Source organism: Amblyomma maculatum, chromosome 1 (assembly GCF_055883805.1).
Source record: "Amblyomma maculatum isolate TAMU_Amacu chromosome 1, ASM5588380v1, whole genome shotgun sequence".
Taxonomy (NCBI): Eukaryota; Metazoa; Arthropoda; class Arachnida; order Ixodida; family Ixodidae; genus Amblyomma; species Amblyomma maculatum.
The window spans coordinates 127680101-127701175 of NC_139344.1; positions in this window are offsets into that span (position 1 = coordinate 127680101).

The window sequence follows — 21075 nt, forward strand, 5'->3', positions numbered from 1 at the left end:
GATGTTTGCGTCATTACTTCATCAACAAAATTACATTCGCCGACGACTGGCCACCAGAAACGTAAGTTATAATGATAATGTATTTTACACCCAATGTGTACATAGGATGAAGGAGCACAGCAGAAAAAGTTGTCGTAATGACAACTTGACAAGGCCGCAGGCCCCCAAAACAATAACAATGACAGGTTCACATCGGCAGTGCAAAAAAGATACAATCACAAAGTATACACACTAAAATTAACATAACGTTGCAACAGACAACATTCTTCACACGATGGGGGGGGGGGGGGGGGATGGAATGAGAGAAAAAAAAATAACTAATACAACACTAGTGCAGACTTCTAGCATAGGAAAACAATAACGCACACCTCTAAACGGACAAAAAATGGTTTTCTAAGCTCTTTATAAGTGACATTCTTACAAGTGATTATAAGTTATTAATCAGTGACAAAGAATTCCCGTTGTCGCCATTATTTTGCGATAAAAAGCACTTAATGACCTAGCCCTCTACACAGTTTCTGCAAAGTTTGTTCAAAATACCTGAGCATTTCTTGAATAGTTCTCCTTATAGTTCTCCTTAGAATTTAATTAGGAAGGTATTGAACTGGCGGAAATAGAAAGAAAGAGCCTGCCTATGTCCTTCAGTGGAAACTCAATAACCAATCGTTTCGACCGGTTGTGATGACGTCGTGCTTAATATCGTCACTCAAGCTAGCGCGATACTGTGAGAAGTTCAGTTAAAAAGGTGTTAGCCACACGTTGTGCGAATTAACCAAGACTTCACGAAAACCTCCCGACGGCATTGTTTGGCGAGTCACCCCTAAGTGGCATTTGCCGCTTTGTGATTGAGCTCTGTCTGAGTATAGGAAAGTTTCGAAACTATAATCGTATGGTAGCTCAAGAACAGATGCTCGAAAGACCCTGTAAGGCCACCCTATAGTAAGAAAGCTAATATATAAAATACAATAAAATTGCGGCAAGAAATGATTACGACGAAGAAGAGTGAGAAATATGCGAAGGCCCAACCGTGAGTGTTCGCACTACAGGAAGACGAGTGGCGTTATTCGCAGCAGCGTTTTGCCCCGGTACCAGCGGCGGTGGAAGCGTCTGCTTGCGACCCGGTTGGCTTGAATAAGGTGATAACAGTCCGTGGGAGAGAAAAACCGAAAACACCGTCTCATTTAACGTAGAAAATGCGAACACATCTGAGCTGTGGAGTTCGTTCTGTTCTTGTCTCAAAATTCGGGCTGATTCCATTTCTTCCTTCTATGTATCTTACTGGAGAAGGAAATAAAGAGGTGACAGAAGACTCCGAGAACCGATACGCAAAGCTATCCGACGATACGTGGCCTGGCCACAGTCTCGATGTGGACAGTGCATGCGGGGAACAGCTCCGGCCTCATTATCCACGCGAGAATGCCGGTGTGAACGTGCTATATATAGGGGTTAGAGTTTTCGGTTTTTATTTCCTGAGAATTCGGCTGCCTTTTTTTCCGCGTTTATTTTCAAAGACAACTTTCGATTTTTTTCAATTAATATTAGTTTCTTCTGGAGAAATATCGTTTTTATTTCCGGTGAGGTAAGAGCCATGCGTGTACAGTTGAAAGTGACGTAGTGTTCATTCTGGCTTTTTTTCTTGCATGTTGTTTTACGCAGTTTTATTTAATTTACAGGTGGTCAGATATACAGCTACGCTCCTTGAAAAAAAAAATGCTATTGCCATCATGAAAATTAGCGTTATTTCAAAACGCATATCTATAACATAAATTCACGCGTTAGACAAAGGTGTAACTGAAATATTATTTATTACGATCACCATTTTGCATAAACGAAATCCCTTTAAAAAAATGCGCTTCTAAGGGCTTATGTCTGGAAAGTGTCAAGTGGCAAGAAGCTGGCGAGCTTTGGTCTTCGCGATCTACTGGAAGCACTTGTGCAGCAAATGCTCTGGTCTGTCCTTCGCCCATCGAAGTGGCTGCCTTGTCGCAGGCGCCCCTCCTCGGACTCCTGACATATAAATAAATAAATAAATAAATAAATAAATAAATAAATAAATAAATAAATAAATAAATAAATAAATAAATAAATAAATAAATAAATAAATAAATAAATAAATAAATAAATAAATAAATAAATAAATAAATAAATAAATAAATAAATAAATATGTTTATGAATTAAAGTTGCAACTAGAAACCGCCTGCCCACTTCTACTTTCTCTAAAAACAAAATATAGCAAATGAAGGCTCACATTAATTTTTTAATATGTATTTAGTTCTACTTATTCAGGACGCTCTAAGCCATTGTATAAGTCATACGCACTCGTGTGATGTGTATTCATAAGTTTCTAGTTTATATTTTTGTGAGTTTTGATGTTCCTTTTATTCGTCTTTTTGCGAACGCTTAGACGGATCTTGACACGAAAACAGGAACTTATGGGAAGAGGTAACAGGGCAGAGACACAGAGTCAGGAGACCCAGCTAGAAGAAGACACGCACGAAAGAAACTTCGTCTCTCAGCGCCACCTGAAGGCATTGCGTACGTGACATCAGTGTCCTACTGCATGCGTTTTGAATTCTCCTTTTTGTTTTGGCTTTTCATATTTTACTTCCCTTCTTTTTTCCCTAGCTCTCATTAATTAATTTATTTTTGTGAAGTAATAATACATCTCAAAAACAAATACCTCTCCGCCCCAATTCTCGGCCGATCCCCCTGCGTGGGAATGTGCCATTAGTTTAGAGGAGAACAAGGACGGCAACGTATGTGACGCTTCTTTTCAACTAGGTTTTCCGCAGCCGTCAGACGTACCACGTAAGAGTATGTTTGGAAATGTGCACGCACCAAAGGCGTATAATAACATGGTCTCAACCCTGCAATCATCTTACACGTTGTCCTGCTTCAAGCAGACCAACTCTTCGTGCCCGATGGAATACAAGCTGCCCCTTCTGGAGCTGGTTCGCTGTAAGTACAGCCTTCTCCTCTGCGCCGTTGGGTTTGTTCTCGGAGCCGAGTCCGAGCGCATGGCGGCAGCCTTCGAGTTGGTCTCATGGCATCCACAGCTTCCGGCGACAGTCGAGAGCTTCGGGTCCTTGGGCAAAGTAGAAGCTGAGAAGAAGATTGCTGAAGCCTCGCGCCTCGTTCGGGACAAGTTCTGGCAGCATGCGGGAATTGTGAAGGGTGAACTTGTCTGCAACGAACTATAAATAGAGGATAATGATGAAGCCAGGGGAAGTAGGTTGTTACAGCTTTATCAACTTGGTGCCTACCCGTTGGCATACATGCGCTCGTTCCTCAAGATCAGCGATATTTCGGACAAGAAAGATGACTTGAGCGACCTGGATCACGAAGACAGCGGGGAGCTGCTAACCTCGGAGGATGAAGCCAGTGGGGAGCAGCTACCTTTGGGCGATGTAGACAGAGGAGAGCTCTCTACTTCGGACGATGACCACAACGTAGAGGCGACCTTGGGCGAAGAACAAATTGAAGAGCTAATTGTCTATGATGAAGACACGCAAGTGTATGTCTAACTTTTCCGTCACTTTGCGCTGCGTGAAACTACCAAGGGGAAAGTAAAACTTTTTTATGTTTCCCATCGTCTTATCTCATTACTTACATTTTAACAGGTGGTTGCCTTTGCATTCTTATGGCTCTTGCCATTGGACACATTATTCCCCCTTGATCATGGGCATAAGCAGGCGTAAGCAAGTCCACCTGCAGCAACAAAAGCAATAAAAAAAAAGAAAATTGATGAACCGTGATGTCACAAGAATCAGCCGATTTTGCTTTCTGGAGGGCCTCCATTGAGGCGTCTTCACCGCTAATATCTTGAGTAATATTTGGTCAAAGCATGCCTTAAATCTTTTTCCACTCTTAACTTTTATGAAGACGAAAATCATGAATGGCAAGTGTCCAAAATTCACCCAGCCGATGTGCATCGACCGTACTAGTCCACTAGACAGCCGTGAAATAATGACAGAACCAAGATTATGCTTTAATGTAGCATGCACCTCGAGTGCTAATCCTGCCATTTCATGTCGACGCGTTTTTGCTCTTATATACATTTATAAAGATAAAGGTTGTGGCCGCACAACTTCCCTTTAGTCGCGGGTCTCAGATGCTGAAAAATGGAAAGAGGGCACAAGCAAGAGCGGCCAGTCGGTCATAACTCAAAAATGGAGTAGAAAATTCCTCTCAGAAATATTCCTTCTGCTATTATGTCATCAGAATTAGCTGCCCTTCACGTCCTAGCATTTCTTCCTTAATCGGCGGCACTAATCAGGAACCAATAATAAATCAATCTGTGCTGTTTACTGGCGGGCAGACAAGCCTTAAATTTGAAAGATGACAAAAATAATTAATCGCATTTAAGTGCAATCATATTTAGAGGGGGCTAAATAAACACGCGCATTACAATATTGAGGCACAAGTGGAGATACATTCATAATATAAGGCAAGCCAATTAGAAAACGTATCGCTTCAAATGGGCTATAATGCAAGATATTGAACTAACCTGACTAACATCACGGCACACTGACACATCATGAGAACAGCACTCTCTGGGAAAAACATTTTAGCCTTCCGATTTCTTTTTTTTTTTTTCATTTAAGTTTCCTGAACATACTTGATACCAAGTTCGCTATACCTGAGGCTTCTATTCAGGCAATATCCTCTGTAAGGCAGCAGTCAGTCGGTTTTGCGCAGTATCTTTTACCCTGACAGAAATAAAAAAAAATTACTTCTGCGATTGCGCCATGGGTTGGTTTCAGTCCTATAGTGGCGCAAACAGATTAGCTTTGCAGGCCACTGCACTGAAAAACTACCGCATAACAGCATATTTTTAAACAGGGTATGTAAGGAATGGTGCATGTCCATGATTTATTTAGATAGCTTTCAGTGGGGGCTATAGAAGTCATCACAAAACGACCGAACACCACCCGAGTTTAACTGTCACTCTCCCGCAGTTTTCATTTGCCAAGCGCAGTTTTTATTTTATAGCACTGCAAGAGACCTCCACTCATGGTATAGTAATGTAGCTGAGAGAGAATTTATTAGTCTTTATCCGCATAAGATTACCTCTCAAGTTTCCTCTATCGGCGACAAAGAGAGGAGCTCGGGGCTGACTGATCTTGAAGGGGTCGCTCTGCACAATGGTAGCTCGCCGTTCGCGCATGGGAGCCGCAGTCTTCGCAGCATCGTCTAATGTCCCCGAAAGTCCCCATTGTGGCATGCCTGCTATGAACGACTTCCCTGCTGTGGCGCAGCCAAGAATGATGCAATTTCCTATTCAAAAGCTGTTGCCTGCCATAACTTCAGCCTGTCACTAAAAAGCCGGCATTCACGGCCATAGAAGGGGCTTGGCCATGTGCGGTAACAATGAATTTGTGCCGTAGGAGGTGCGTGGGAGGCATAAGGTATTCGTTCAGGCTGTACAAGAACTCCACAGCAGATCCCGCGATGACCTTGCAGGGCCGAGACAGGTCCTCATTTGCGTTTGACAGTTGGACCCAGCCTGATGTCGAGATACTAAAGCCGTTCTTGATTTGTTTTTGAATCTGCGGCCTTCCAGTTTAATTAGATCAGCCGTCTTTATCTTCTGCTAACCCACTGGTGCTGGCAGCTTCATTTTATAGTTTGTTGTAGTTCTGTAGCATTTTAGAGATGTACCACTGGACTTAAAGTTCTGGAACCGAATGGCCAATGCGTCCGCTCGCCCTGTCTTCCGCGGTTACTCTTCTGAGCGCTTACTCAGGGCTTATGTGCAAAACGTGTGGTGCCTTTCTCAACAATGTTGTCCGCCACATGGATCAACCAGTATATTTGCACACATACTGACTGGAACGAGGAAACCTGTGCAGCGGTGCTTGAAACAATGACCAAGCATCTGGAGAGGTTACTTCATATTAGCTACACATATCTGCGTCTGCTAGAGCCCCCGGAATGAAGAGGGATTCATAGCAACTTTGCTCAGGGACGGCAGGAAATCCGCCCTCCCTCCCTTAGCAACACGGCGAAGAACCATTACTAGAAAAATAAAAACATTACTATGCATCCCTCCTGCTATCGATGAATGAAGTTAGAGAAATAGGGGGCGCTATCTACGCTCGCGTTCTTCCTCCTATCTCCACCCTTTCCAAAAATTATCCATGAATCCACCCCAGCCGAGGACTTCTGGGTATTTTGAGCATACCGAAATATTGCTTTCCTTTCATCAAGACGGTATCTCTCCAGCCAATACAGCGAAGCGCTCAAAATCACAAAGGACGAGGAGGGAACAGGACGACGTCCTTTGTGATTTTGAGCACTTCGCTGTATTGACGATGAACCAACACGCCCAAACATTTTCCCTTCTGAAGTGCATCTCTCCAGCCGACGGTTACTGGCTCCTACTAAAGAAATCATCAGGCTACTTTTGTGATCTCTAAACCGCAGTACCACTAAAAAATGATTTTTGTTTGGCATCGGTTTATGGATGGATATTTATTTCAATCAGATTTACCAAATTAGGCTCAGGCGTACCACTAAAGACATTATACATCCATCGAACGTATTACATATTGCACATTCTTGATCATTCTTGCATTTTTATCTGCGTCGATCCTCTAGAGCACCCTGACCATGATTAAGATGCTAGGTAAAAGCTTCTGGAATCAACGCAACGTGATTGAAAAGAACAGTTTGTTTTTACAGTTGGTGCGTGATGTCAAGTAGCGGTAGCAGCTTTAAAGACAACAGAGGTAGAGGCGCTGATGTTTTGTATGCTCTTGTTACGTCGTTGTATTTAGGTTTGTAACCTTCATATAACGCAAAGCGTTTTCTTTATCCTTCCCTTCTGGGCTTTGAATATACATATATAACCAGCTTGTGTCTCACATAAATTACCCCATTAATATCATTGGTCTCGTTTACCGCTTGTCAAATTCTCTTTATTGTCCTGTTATCATTATCTTTACGCTTACTGGTTAGTTTTTTGTCGTTCCGCCGAATTGCATTCCTCAAGCTCCATTCTTTGCGAGTCAATGCTCTTTCTGTGCTAGTATTTAGATACCTTAGCCGTTCGTATTGGATTACATTCAACGTTGTATAGCGGTTATCCTCCAAGGTTTTTCTTCGCGCTTGAAACGATGTCCCCAACCGTCGCCTTCATATTATTCCCTCATTTTCGATTTTGCCGTGAGCACTTTGTCGTGATCTACCAACGGCTTTTTGGTTGTCAGTATATAGCTCCACTATCACTTTAACCTTAGAGGGAAATCTGCTGATCCAAAAGTAAGCTCCGCTTCGTTCCAAAGCAAGGTCGGTATCCTCACCGTGGTCGTCAAATATATGGAGCCAGGGTGCTTTGCTTCCATAGAAGTAAACATATAATCCAACGGAGCTGGTTGGGCATCTCTCGTTCGCGGTCTCGAAGATTACGAGATCTCCTGCTTAAATAATAATAATTGGTTCACAGGAAGGGAAAGGCGCAGTAACTGTCACACTTGCTCTGTGGACACCCGAACCGCGCCGAAGGGAAGGGAGGAAGGTGGGAATGAAAGTGGAAAGAGAGAAAGAGGAGCCGTAGTGGAGGGCTACGGAGTAATTTCGACCACCTGGGGATCTTTAACGTGCGCTGACATCGCACAGCACACGGACGCCACTTCGTTTCGTGTGCTGTGCGATGAGATACGGATTTTTGAGGAGCTTTTTCCCTCAGTGCTGCGTTAGTAAAAGGCATTCCGTGCTCCATTTTTGTGGCGCTCTTTTCTCATCCCATTTTCATTCCATTTCTCTATTTTACATGAAGCGTATAAATGAAAAGCTCCTTCTTTCGAAAAGCCGTGTCGCCATTCCCTTATCTCAAATTGACAAAAATACAACAGTCGCAGAAAATGCGCGCGTAATTTCACACCAAAATTGTGACGCAACCGTCCATTGTGCAGCTTTCAAGGCGGTATCATACCATTTCAATTAACATTCTGAGAAATGTAGGTGTCCACAGAGAAGTGAGTGCGAATTCCGTTCCTCAAAAGCCAGCTTAAGCAAAACATAAATAAAAGCATTCGAGGAATTAAAATTCGGTGTTAAAAGGCGCTGAGACTGATACTCCTACTTCCATTGCCCAACAACCCACTTAAACAATAACTATAAAAGTAATCGCAGATTTCATAGGTAGTGGTAAAGGCATTTAACCTAAGGGCGAAGCTTCAGCGTGCACCTAATTTTTCGCCTCTATCTTGCACTCATCTCTACATCGTGCAGTGTTAGTTATCTATACTTCTCACATGTGGTAGCCTCGTCTCCTGAGTGCTGACCGTTAGCGTCGTTGTGCGCTGTCAATGTCATCTATTTTCGCAAAACGCAATGCCTATGAAGGACCTTCATTGTCTCGACAAACATTTTCAGTGTCATTCCAAAACAACCAGTACGGCAGGCACTCTAGAAGTGAGCTCGACATTCTGAGGCGTAAGCCCGAGACTCAAAGCTCGAGTGCAGTCCCGAAATCGCGGCGTCACCGGTCTACAGATTGCAGGTCCCCGTTTTTCACGGTAACAATAATTAAGTCCGCAGAATTTCCATGGACAGGCTACTTACTTTTTCTTTTGTTATTAGTTTTAAATACGCACTTTTTTAGATTTCTGTCGTGAACGAAAACCTTATGACCTCCACGCGGTTTCCACGGCACAAATTCAGGGTTCCCGGAACCGGCCAAGCCGCTTCCATGGTCGTGAAGGGCGTCTTTTTACTGACAGGCGAGGGTACGGCAGTCGACAGCTTTTGAATAGGAAGGGGCATCATTCTTGCTCCGCCATAGCAGGGGAGTCACTCATAGCAGGCATGCCACAAAAGGGACTTTCGGGGACATTCGACGCTGCTGCGACGACTGTAGCTCCCATGCGCCAGCGGCGAGCAACCATTGTACAGAGCGACCCCCTCAAGAAGATCAGTTAGCCCCGAGCTCTTCTGTGTGTCGCCGATCGAGGCAATTTGAGAGCTTGACAGCTAACTTTATACGGATGAAGAAAATAATATATATCCTCACAGCTGCATTTCTGTACCACGAGTGAAGGTCTTTTGCAGTGTTATAAAATAAAAACTGCGGCCTCAGTAGTGAACTGCGCGAGAGTGACAGTTAAACTCGCTTGGTGCTCGGTCGTATTGTGATGACTTGAATAGCACCCAGTGAAAGCTCTCTGGATAAATCACACGCATAGACCATTCTTTTTATACCATGATTAAAAATGTGCTGTTATAGCGTAGTTCTACAATGGAGCGGCGAGCAAAGCCAATCTGTTCGCGCCACTGTAGGATGCAAGGCTTTCCGTGAAAGAGCACCGGAAGCGATGTTTGGAGGTCGTGTGTTCAGTTCCCACCATCGGCATGTTGTTTCTCCTCCTACTTTGTGTTTAATTATCTTTCCCCTAAACAGATTACATTACTAATTTATGTGAATACCAAAGAAAACGTAAAAAAAAAGGCATAAAGTACAATCCCCAATGCTTTCCTTGGCCTTGCCGACTGTTCGCTTTTCTTCATGTATTATAACGAGCACCCTCATTCCCCTTCATTTACCTGCTAATCGCGGAACTAGTTATTTTATTTTTGTCAAGATCGGAGAGACCGCACAAACCGACTGACTGTTGAGTGAAGAGGCTGTTTGGTTAAGCGGGAGACTCAGACATGCAGAACGCAGTATCAGTAGGTTCAGAAAGCAAAAAAAAAAAAAAATAAGAAGGCAAAATTATTTTTCACAGTAAGGGCTGTTCTCAGGATGTGTCCTTCTGCGGTGACCTTAATGAAGTTTGTTTCATATCTTGAATAATAGCTACTTTGAAACAATGTGTTTTCTAATGGGCTTACCTGGTAGTATGAATGCATATCTACTTGTCTCATTATTATAATGCATGTGTCAGGTGCACTCGCAGATTATGACTAGCAGCTTACCGGTATCGCTCAAGAGGAAAGTATGCAACAGTTGCATCTTGCCTGTACTCACCTATGGCGCTGAAACGTGGAGGCTAACCAAGAGAGTTCTACTTAAGTTGAGAACAACCCAGAGGGCTATGGAACGAAAAATGGTAGGGGTAACATTAAGAGATAGAAAGCGTGCAGAGTGGGTCAGAGAAATAACTCAAGTTACCGACATTCTAGTAGAAATTAAGAAGAAGAAATGGACATGGGCAGGACATGTAGTGCGAAGAGAGCATAACCGATGGTCGCTGAGGGTAACAAACTGGATTCCAAGGGAAGGAAAGCGTAGCAGGGGGCGGCAGAAAGTTAGGTGGGCGGATGAGATTAAGAAGTTCGCAGGGGTCAAGTGGATGCAGCTTGCACAGAACCGGGTTAAGTGGAGAAATATGGGAGAGGCCTTCGCCCTGCAGTGGGTATAATCAGGCTGATGATGATGATGATGATGTGTCAGGTGACTAGTTGATTTAGCCGCCTCTGTAAATATTTGCTCTTAAAGGCGAAAAATTATTTTTGTCATTTTACATATATGGAAGGTGGGTCTGCACAACTTTAAACAGCAATTATTCGTTTATTTTTTGTTGTTGTTTACAGCAGGTGACGAAGGTATAAATATTAGCACGTGAAAAGCTGTTGATTCCGACGGCAAGAGAATATCACAAGGAATATTTCTAAGAGTCGTTTTTCACTCCATTATTAAGTTATGTCCGACTGGCCGCTGTTGTTCGCACCCTCTTTCCATTTTTCAGCACCCGAGTCCCGCAACTAAAGGGAAGTTGTGCGACCACAACCTTTATCTCTATAAATATATTTCAGAGCAAAAACACGTCAGCATGCGGCATCATGCGGCATCAAATACGTATGTTGGTTCTATCATTGATTATTTCACGGCTGTCTTAATGAATTAGTGCGGTCAAAGCGCATCGGCTGGGTAAATTTTGGACACTTGCCTTTTCATGCATATCGTCTTTATAACAGCTAAAAGTGGGAAACAATTGAAGGGATGCTTTAAACAGATACTACTCAAAAATTTGCGGCAAACACCCCTCAATGGAGTCCCTCCACAAAGCGGAGTCGGTTGATTGTTGTGACATTATGGTTAAACCAATTTCCTTCATTTTTTATTGCTCTCGTTGCTGCAGGTAGAAATAAGTGCATGCACAGCTAACGCCCATCACAAAGGGCGAGTAATGTGTCCAATTGAGACAAGCACAAGACTGTGTAGGCTACCACCTGATAAAATGTAATTACGAGAAACATAAAAAACGTTTTATTTTTCCCCTTAGTATTTTCACATAGCGCCGAGTGATGAAGTTCGACACACTCGGTCGGGCCTTCATAGAAAATTGGCTCTTCAGTTTCTTCTTCGTCCGTGGTCGTCACTTCATTGTGTTCATCTTCCGAAGTAGTTAGCTCTCCAATGTCTTCATCGTCCGAGAGAAGCGGCGCGAACTGTCTTCTTCGTCCAGGTCGCTCAAGTCATCTTCCGCATCCAAAATATCACTGATCTTGAGGAACGAGCGTATATATGCCATCGGGTAGGCACCAAGTTGATCAAGCTGTATCGACCTACTGCCACTTTCTTCATCATGATCGTCTGTCGGTAGTTCGTTGCAAAAAAAGTTCATCCTTCACAATTCCCGCAAGCGACCAGAAATTGTCCCGAACGAGGCGCGAGGCTTCAGCAATCTTCTTCTGAGCTTCTACTTTGCTCAAGGCCCCGAAGCTCTCGACTGTCGCCGGAAGCTGTGGATGCCACGAGACAAACTCGGAGGCTGCCGCCATGAGCTTGGACTCGGCTCTGAGAATGAACCCGGTGGCGCAATGGAGAAGGCTGTACTTCCGGCGAACCAGCTCGAGAAGGGGCAGCTCGAAATCTACCGGGCACGAAGAGTTGGTCTGCTTGAAGCACGTCAACGTGTAAAACGTTTGCAGGGCTTAAGCCATTCTAATTATCACCTCCCGGGGCGCGCACATTTCTGAACATACACTGAACTGGTACGTCCGACGGCTACCGGCAACCCAGTTCTTCTTCTCCTTCTTCTGCCTTGATATATGGCACATACCCACGAATGGGGATTAGCCAGGGTTCAGGGTGGACTGCCAAATGTCCTGCACAAACTGACTTAGTGCATCAAAGTAATTTTCAAATTAACATAATCATAAGATTTAAGATCAGAAAAATGATTCAAACATAAAACGAAGCAAAAAATTGGAAGTTTGTAAATTTGGAATACAACCCAGTTGAAAAGAAGCGTCACATACGTTGTTCTCGTTCTCCTTCAAATTGATTACACATTCCCACACATGGGGGGAAAGGGGGGGGGGGGGAGGGGATCGGCCCAGAATTTGGGTGCAGAGATATTTGTTTTTGAAATATATAACTACTTCACAAAAAAAAAATTAATTTCTGCTGGGGAAAAGAGAAGGGACGCAAATTATGAAAAGATAAAATAAAATGAGAATTCATAAGGCATGCAGCAGAACACTGATGTACGGTGGCTAACTGATGTCATGTACGTGGTGGTTTCAGGTGGCGCTGAGCGACGAAGAACTTACTCTCGTGCGTGTCTTCTTCTAGCAGAGATTCTTACTCTGTGTCTCTGCCCTATTACCGTTTCATATACATTCCTGTTTTCGTGTCATAAGCAGTCTAAGCGTTTAGGAAGGACCAATAAAAAGAACATCAAAACTAATAAAAATATAGCTAGAATGTTATGATTAGATATGACACACGAGTGTGAGGGACTTATACACTGCTTAGAGCACCCTGAATAGGTAGAGCTAAGTAGCTAATAAATAATTTCAATCGATGCCTCATTTGATATTTCCCATATTTTGTTTAGGGAAAGCAGAAGCGGGGAGGCGGTTTCTATCTGCAACTTTAATTCTAGGTAAAAATATTGTTGCGGAGATGCAGAAAAGAACATGAAAACAGTGTTGAACGGCCACAAGGAAGCAGCGTACAACCCGGTTTCATTTCAATATGTGCAAGCACCGCGGGACAAAGTAGGTGCAAATATTTACCTACCACTGTTGCTGCAATAACTTTCACCGTACACGGCCACACGGCCTGACTGGTATCCCAACTGACTGATGTTGTCCCGAACCTAGAGAAGGCAGAAGTGCTGGTCCCATAAGGCGTAGTAGCAGCTGGACGACACTGCACCAGTGTAGAGAAAGCCAAGAGCACCAACTCTAAAGTTTATGATGACCACGACAGTATACCTATGCGCTAACGTTTTGCTATCGTAGACAGTGAACCTGTACCCTACACCATAGGTAGACACAATCTCCTTGTATTTCGTCTTTATTTAAAACCGTGGTGTTAAAGATGATGTTGAAGGGTGTTAAAGATCCGTTGGCTTTGGAGCGAGGGCTTGAAAAGTTCAACTCATAATTAGATCGGCACTGGCTTACGGAAGTGCAAGCTTACGGAAGTGCAAGACATCGATCGGTGGTTCAGCATGTTGAATGCCCAGGAACGTAGCCATGTGAAGCCCACTCACGTACGCGATGACTCTCCTGACGCGGCCGTTGAGCGTTTCTGTCGTTATGTCCATTTCCTTCAATGCAGCGGCAGTAGCAATGCAGACCATAAGTCCTGCTGACCGTACCGAGGCCGTAAGTGAGTGCCGCGTTCTCAGCAGCAAAGTCTGATGAAATTTTCACCGGATATCTATATGCTGACTCTCCGGTGTTTTCTTTATCCCGCGAAACAGTCGTAATGCGGGGCAGGTGAGAGCTTGACAGCTTTTATGTCAAAAAAGTACTATTCAGGCCCTTTCAACTTTTTGTTTGGCTTCCAGGGCATTGATGTTTGCGTCATTACTTCATCAACAAAATTACATTCGCCGACGACTGGCCACCAGAAACGTAAGTTATAATGATAATGTATTTTACACCCAATGTGTACATAGGATGAAGGAGCACAGCAGAAAAAGTTGTCGTAATGACAACTTGACAAGGCCGCAGGCCCCCAAAACAATAACAATGACAGCTTCACATCGGCAGTGCAAAAAAGATACAATCACAAAGTGTACACACTAAAATTAACATAACGTTGCAACAGACAACATTCTTCACACGATGGGGGGAGGGGGGGAGGGTGGAATGAGAGAAAAAAAAATAACACAACACTACTGCAGACTTCTAGCATAGGAAAACAATAACGCACACCTCTAAACGGACAAAAAATGTTTTCTAAGCTCATTATAAGTGACATTCTTATAAGTGATTATAAGTTATTAATCAGTGACAAAGAACCCCCGTTGTCGCCATTATTTTGCGATAAAAAGCACTTAATGACCTAGCCCTCTACACAGTTTCTGCAAAGTTTGTTCAAAATACCTGAGCATTTCTTGAATAGTTCTCCTTAGAATTTAATTAGGAAGGTATTGAAATGGCGGAAATAGAAAGAAAGAGCCTGCCTATGTCCTTCAGTGGAAACTCAATAACCAATCGTTTCGACCGGTTGTGATGACGTCGTGCTTAATATCGTCACTCAAGCTAGCGCGATACTGTGAGAAGTTCAGTTAAAAAGGTGTTAGCCACACGTCGTGCGAATTAACCAAGACTTCACGAAAACCTCCCGACGGCATTGTTTGGCGAGTCACCCCTAAGTGGCATTTGCCGCTTTGTGATTGAGCTCTGTCTTAGTATAGGAAAGTATCGAAACTATAATCGTATGGTAGCTCAAGAACAGATGCTCGAAAGACCCTGTAAGGTCACCCTATAGTAAGAAAGCTAATATATAAAAAAACAATAAAATTGCGGCAAGAAATGATTACGACAAAGAAGAGTGAGAAACATGCGAAGGCCCAACCGTGAGTGTTCGCAGTACAGGAAGACGAGTGGCGTTATTCGCAGCAGCGTTTTGCCCCGGTACCAGCGGCGGTGGAAGCGTCTGCTTGCGACCCGGTTGGCTTGAATAAGGTGATAAATGTCCGTGGGAGAGAAAAACCGAAAACACCGTCTCATTTAACGTAGAAAATGCGAACACATCTGAGCTGTGGAGTTCGTTCTGTTCTTGTCTCAAAATTCGGGCTGATTCCATTTCTTCCTTCTATGTATCTTACTGGAGATGGAAATAAAGAGGTGACAGAAGACTCCGAGAACCGATACGCAAAGCTATCCTGCGATACGTGGCCACAGTCTCGATGTGGACAGTGCATGCGAGGAACAGCTCCGGCCTCATTATTGTCCTGTTATCATTATCTTTACGCTTACTGGTTAGTTTTTTGTCGTTCCGCCGAATTGCATTCCTCAAGCTCCATTCTTTGCGAGTCAATGCTCTTTCTGTGCTAGTATTTAGATACCTTAGCCGTTCGTATTGGATTACATTCAACGTTGTATAGCGGTTATCCTCCAAGGTTTTTCTTTGCGCTTGAAACGATGTCCCCAACCGTCGCCTTCATATTATTCCCTCATTTTCGATTTTGCACTTTGTCGTGATCTACCAACGGCTTTTTGGTTGTCAGTATATAGCTCCACTATCACTTTAACCTTAGAGGGAAATCTGCTGATCCAAAAGTAAGCTCCGCTTCGTTCCAAAGCCAGGCCTGTATCCTCACTGTGGTCGTCAAATATATGGAGCCAGGGTGCTTTGCTTCCATAGAAGTAAACATATAATCCAACGGAGCTGGTTGGGCATCTCTAGCGTTCGCTGTCTCGAAGATTACGAGATCTCCTGCTTCTTGAGACACGGATTTTTGAGGAGCTTTTTCCCTCAGTGCTGCGTTACCAAAAGGCATTCCGTGCTCTATTTTTGTGGCGCTCCTTTCTCATCCCATTTTCATTCCATTTCTCTATTTTACATGAAGCGTATAAATGAAAAGCTCCTTCTTTCGAAAAGCCGTGTCGCCATTCCCTTATCTCAAATTGACAAAAATACAACAGTCGCAGAAAATGCGCGCGTAATTTCACACCAAAATTGTGACGCAACCGTCAATTGTGCAGCTTTCAAGGCGGTATCATACCATTTCAATTAACATTCTGAGAAATGTAGGTGTCCACAGAGAAGTGAGTGCGAATTCCGTTCCTCAAAAGCCAGCTTAAGCAAAACAGAAATAAAAGCATTCGAGGAATTAAAATTCGGTGTTAAAAGGCGCTGAGACTGATACTCCTACTTCCATTGCCCAACAACCCACTTAAACAATAACTATAAAAGTAATCGCAGATTTCATAGGTGGTGTTAAAGGCATTTAACTTAAGGGCGAAGCTTCAGCGTGCACCTAATTTTTCGCCTCTATCTTGCACTCATCTCTACATCGTGCAGTGTTAGTTATCTATACTTCTCACATGTGGTAGCCTCGTCTCCTGAGTGCTGACCGTTAGCGTCGTTGTGCGCTGTCAACGTCATCTATTTTCGCAAAACGCAATGCCTATGAAGGACCTTCATTGTCTCCACAAATATTTTCAGTGTCATTCCAAAACAGCCAGTACGGCAGGCACTCTAGAAGTGAGCTCGACATTCTGAGGCGTAAGCCCGAGACTCAAAGCTCGAGTGCAGTCCCGAAATCGCGGCGTCACCGGTCTACAGATTGCAGGTCCCCGTTTTTCACGGTAACAATAATTAAGTCCGCAGAATTTCCATGGACAGGCTACTTACTTTTTCTTTTGTTATTAGTTTTAAATACGCACTTTTTTAGATTTCTGTCGTGAACGAAAACCTTATGACCTCCACGCGGTTTCCACGGCACAAATTCAGGGTTCCCGCAACCGGCCAAGCCGCTTCCATGGTCGTGAAGGGCGTCTTTTTACTGACAGGCGAGGGTACGGGATGCAACAGCTTTTGAATAGGAAGTGGCATCATTCTTGGCTCCGCCATAGCAGGGGAGTCACTCATAGCAGGCATGCCACAAAAGGGACTTTCGGGGACATTCGACGCTGCTGCGACGACTGTAGCTGCCATGCGCCAGAGGCGAGCAACCATTGTACAGAGCGACCCCCTCAAGAAGATCAGTTAGCCTCGAGCTCTTCTGTGTGTCGCCGACCGAGGCAATTTGAGAGCTTGACAGCTAACTTTATACGGATGAAGAGAATAATATATTGTAAGGTAACGCGAAGGTCGGACTTGGGGGATCAGGCTTTATTGCAGATCTGAAGCCTTGGTCGCACACTGCAGCCAAACACACTCCGCGATGACGATGGGTATCTACAAGAGGGAGCAGGATGAAGATGAAGCAGCACGTTCAGTCGTGTGGAAGATGAAGCGCCACACAGTGCTCACACTATTTCGCCCGCGCAGTTAAAGCGGCCAGCCTGGCCGCAGTTAGTCCGCAGGATTGCGCCGAATAAAAGGTTTCATACGTGAAACATGGACAACTTCAGTGCCACGGTAACGACTGTCCGGAGGAGGGTGAACAGGGGAGACGCGATAGTTGACCGGGGAGGTTTTTGCAAGAACTGTGTAAGGACCAATGTAACGGTGCTGTAACTTGTCAGAAAGGCCAGGAGTGCGTAATGGGGTCCAAAGTAACACCTCGTCGCCGGGACGGAACGAAACTTGGCGATGGGTTGCATCATAGCGGCACTTGCGGTCTTCCTGGCTGGCTTCCGTGTTGACGCGAGCAAGCCGGCGAGATTTGGCCACTCGGGAAAGGAACTGGTCAGGAAGAGAGGGTGAGGAACTGGCATGTGTAGAAAGGAAAGAGGCGTCAAGAAAGGTAGCAGGAGAACGGCCGTAAACGAGGAAAAACGGGGTGTAACCTGTGGTCCGCTGTACAGCCGTATTGTAGGCGAACGTAACAAAAGGAAGTATTACGTCCCAGTTTCGGTGGTCCTGGTCGACGTACATAGACAACATGTCAGAAAGCGTGCGGTGGAACCGCTCAGTCAACCCATTGGTCTGGGGGTGATAGCTGGAGGTCAATTTGTGATGTGTGGTTGAGGCCTCAATAACTTCGGCTACAATCGTCGACAGAAATGTCCGACCACGATCGCTGAGAAGCACTTGAGGGGCCCCATGGCGTAGTACGAGCGATTCCAAAAAGAAGGTCGCGACCTCATGTGCTGAGCCATTAGGCAGAGCAGCGGTCTCAGCGTAGCGTGTTAGGTGGTCGACGGCGGTGACGATCCAGCGATTACCTCGTGCGGACAATGGAAGTGGCCCGTATAAGTCTATGCCAACAACGGCAAAAGGAGTAGCTGGGCAAGGTAGCGGCTGTAGTAGGCCAGCAGGAGGAGAAGTGGGCCGTTTGCGGCTCTGACATGGCAGACAAGAGGCGACGTATTTTGCCACACTTGAGGCGAGGCCTGGCCAGAAGAAACGGCTTTTCACGCGGTGGTAAGTTTTATGAAAGCCTAAGTGACCGGCTGTAGCATCATCGTGGAAAGCCGCCAGGATACGGGTGCGAAGCGCTCTCGGAATAACGGGGACCCAACGGGTGCCTTCAGAGCAATAAATATAACGGGACAGCACGCCGTTGTCAAGTTTGAAATTTTGGAGTTGTCTGCGCATCCTAGCGGTAGGAGGGTGAGAAGCACCGGTGAGAAGGTTGATTAGGGAAAGACAGTAGGGATCGGCTTGCTGGTGTGAAATAATTGCGTAGCGATCTGGAGCAGCGGCAGGAGTAGCACAGGGGATGTTTGGAGCTCTGGACGACATTGCGACGCCGAGGGTGCACGCAGGAAGGCGCGAAGAAGCACTAGGTGGAGATTCTGGGAGCGGGCAGCGGGAAAGAGCATCGGCATCTCGATGTTTGCGACCTGATTTGAATATGACATCAAAGTGGTATTCCTGCAAACGCAGAATCCAACGGCCCAGGCGTCCAGTCAAATTTTTGAGGGTTGATAACCAGCACAGAGCGTGGTGATCGGTAACGATCGTGAAATGGCGGCCGTAGAGGTAGGGGCGAAATTTCTGAACTGCCCAAACGACGGCGAGACACTCTTGCTCTGTGATAGTGTAGTTGCGTTCCGCTGGTTCGACTGGCAAACGCAATTACTTTTTCCCGAGAAGCGGTGTCACGTTGCAGAAGTACGGCGCCGATACCGAGGCCGCTGGCATCGGTGTGGAGAATGGTAGCAGCAGTGTCGTCGAAGTGAGCGAGAACAGGGTCCGAAGTGAGGGCATTCTTTAGGGTTTGGAAAGCTTTTTCGCATTCTTCGGACCAATTGAAAGTAGTACTGTCGGTAAGGAGGCGGTGGAGCGGTGCAGCAATGGTAGCGAAATTGCGAATGAAACGGCGAAAGTACGAAGACAGGCCAAGGAAACTGCGTAGTTCCTTAGTCCGCTGAGGGCGTGCAAAGTTCAAAACTGCAGCAAGCTTGTCAGGGTCGGGTCGAATGCCATCGCGGCTGACGAGGTGGCCCAAGATCTTGATTTCTTTCTTGGCGAAATGACACTTTTTTGTGTTCAGCTGGAGACCGGCGGATGCCAGGCACGTTAATACTTGATCAAGGCGGCATAAATGATCAGAAAAAGTCGCAGAGAAGATAACTATGTCGTCCAGGTAGCACAAGCATGTTTTCCACTTAAGTCCTCTAAGAACAGTGTCAATCATGCGCTCAAACGTAGCGGGGGCATTACAAAGTCCAAAAGGCATGACATTGAATTCGTAAAGCCCGTCGGGAGTAGCGAATGCGGTTTTTTCTTTGTCGGCTTCGTGCATCGGTATCTGCCAGTAACCGGAACGCAAATCCAAAGTGGAGAAATATTCGGCGCCCTGAAGACAGTCGAGGGAGTCGTCAATTCGTGGCATAGGGTAAACATCTTTGCGAGTGACTTTGTTAAGTGCGCGGTAATCAACGCAAAAACGCACGGACCCATCCTTTTTTTTGACCAAGACAACCGGAGATGACCAGGGGCTAGCTGAGGGCCGAATAATGTCTCGTCGGAGCATATCATTCACATTATCTTCTATGATTTTGCGTTCTGATAAGGAAACACGGTAAGGGCGGCGCCTAACAATAGAAGTACCTTCTGTAATAATGCGGTGCTGTGCAGAAGACGTTCGGCCCAAGGTCGGAGAAGTGGCATCAAAGGAGGCTTGGTGTTTTCGAAGTAATTCCTGCAAAGCTTGGCGGTGAGTCGCAGGAAGGTCAGGATTGATGGTGCCAAAGAGAACACAGAGAGAGGCATCGGAAGAAGCTGCTGGTGAGGAAGAGGGGGCGGTAAGGGTGGTGAGGGACACCGGATGAATGTCCAGGGCACAAGGAAAACATGTCCCTTTAGTCAGTACAATGGGCTCTGGAGAAGTGTTCGAAGCAGCGACAAGCGCTGTGCCATGCTCAAACCGGACAAGACTTGGTGGTAGCGCGATTCCACGGGTCAGATGGCGATCAGAAGGCACGATTAGCACATCTCCGTTATCAATGTCAGTAGAAGTAAGCGCGACAAGTTGTTCGCATCCAGGGGGAAACACTGAGTTAGTAGCGGCAAGCAGGCGATGACGGGGCACGGGAGGTTCAGAAGACGGATCGCTCTCGTTCATGTAGATGACCCTGTCGCGACACGAAATGCTGGCTGATGCGGCAGACAGAAAATCCCAGCCTAAAATAATGGGGTGAGCGCACGGTGACATCACGGCAAATTGTACGTGGTGGCGGACACCATCAACAAAAACTCGCACAGTACACTTAGCAAAAGGCCGAATTATTGCCCCATTAGCTCCACGGAGTTCGGGTCCATCATAAGGCGTTTTCACTTTTCTTAAGCGGGAGCACAAGTCAGTGTGTATCACAGAAACAGCGGCGCCCGTGTCAACCAAAGCCTCAACAGATAAACCTTCAACCCACACTAAAATAATGTTCCAGGGACGTTCCGGAGGATTTTTGGGATGGCCGAAGAGTGCAGTTTTCCCTCCTAAAACTGCAGTGGTCAGTTTTCCGATAGGCGGGGGGTCGTCAGAGAAGCTTGACGGAGAGGCGAGGTTGAGCGGCGAAAAGGCGAAGGAGAACGGCGTCTTGAAGGCCTGTAACCAGCAGGCGGAGCGGGGCTTTCTGGCGGGGGTGATGAACGTTGCGGATAATCAGGGAATGAACGGGGGTTAGAGCCGGAAAAGCGAGGAGGGTAGTCTGCTTCAAATGTGTCGTAGCCGCGGCGTTCATTCTGGAGCCTGCGACGACAGAAGCGGGAAATATGGCCTCGGTACCCGCAGTAATAACAAACAGGGCGGGTTGGGCGCCAG